The sequence below is a fragment of the Limulus polyphemus genome, unplaced genomic scaffold (assembly GCF_000517525.1).
Source record: "Limulus polyphemus unplaced genomic scaffold, Limulus_polyphemus-2.1.2 Scaffold2411, whole genome shotgun sequence".
Taxonomy (NCBI): Eukaryota; Metazoa; Arthropoda; class Merostomata; order Xiphosura; family Limulidae; genus Limulus; species Limulus polyphemus.
Window position 1 is genome coordinate 127,289 of NW_013668021.1, and position 1,622 is coordinate 128,910.

Sequence of the window (1,622 nt, forward strand, 5' to 3'; positions counted from 1 at the left end):
AGTTCTTCAAATACCTAGAGAATAATAGTTTGCTATTTTATGAGTGTAAAACACTTAAATACACCATATCGATTTACGATACCTCCCTACTATAAAGGCTTGGTGTGGTCTGATGTTTTATTGGTGGTAGTACTTAGGATCACTGATGAGGAGTGGAATTCTCTGAAACTAATCTGGCTCACAGACACAAACACATTTTCTAGGCTTTTACTCGTTGTTAAACATATGTTCAAACAACTCTATTCAATTATTTGGACTTTTGTTTTGTATGGTAAAAATCTTTGATTATATTATATTTCTTGTGATACCCTGTCTGTGTTCAAGTCTGTTACGTATACAAGTCTTATTATGATTACTATGTATAGTTATCAGGTTCCATGTTATAAATTTTCAATGTCTGAATGTTTTCTATATTTGAATAATTATTTTTTAAGCTTTGGTTTCATCTTCACAATGGTTTCGTATCGAGATATCCTTGTGATATAAATTAAGTATTATTTTATCTATTGTTTTTAAATAGAAGAAACTGTAGAATTAACATTTACGTGCTACGTATTTTCACTTTCCGAAGGCAGTTTATACTGTTAAATTTCTGTACTTCCAATGTTTCTCAAACGTGATGTTTAATTTTAGGTATCCGGCATTCTTAACAATGACAGTATCATGTTCTTACCCAACCGAGTACTTTTGCTGAGTTGAAATTCGTTTGGATTGCGATATTAAAAGTCATTAAATAATTGAATCTAATTACTAATGCAATAATTAAACTTAGGTGACTGAGAATTTAATTTCTTAATAAATCTGAATGAGGAATATAACCTACTCAGTTGCTATCCCGTATAAGGATTAAACCCCAACTTTTGTGTAATTAACACGGCGTTTTAACCAACTGAGCACTATTAGAGGGTACTTTTGTTTTTCAGCTTTTGTATAATCTTATTCAAACAAATTTAATTTGCCAAAAAATATGTATTAAATATTAAAGTAATGTTTATTGTTATCAGGAAACTAATACAGCATTGTTGAATGTGTTTTCGTTCATCACATTGTTTTTGTCACTGTTGTTTAAAACGCCCCTCCCAGTGGCACAGCGGCATGTCTGCGGATTTACAACGCTAGAAACCGGGTTTCGATACCCGTAGTGGGCAGAGCACAGATGGTGTAGCTTTGTGCGTAACTATAAGACAAAAAAAATTGTTTAAAACGAATGTTTCAAAGAATCGAACATTTCCAATACATACCGTATTTTTTGGAATATAAGACGCACCCTTATTTTGAAGACAAAGTTTGGGGGGGGGGGATAAAAAGCTACAGTTGCATTTGAAAGATTTTTATTGAACAAAAATTCAATTTGATACTTTAAAAATTAGTATATATTGTTCTAAACATAAAAGAGCTCAAAACATCAAAATAAGAAAATACCGTAAATCAAAAAAAGTTTACTGTTATTTAGTTTGGTTCAAAACCTACAAAATATTCATTGCTTTCACTATCGCTTGGAAAGGAATCATTGGATCCAATATTATAGTCAAAGAGAATGTCATCCTCGGTCCCATCCATTGCATTACTCATACCACATTTCTTAAATGACTTACCGTATTTTTCGGAATATAAGACGCACC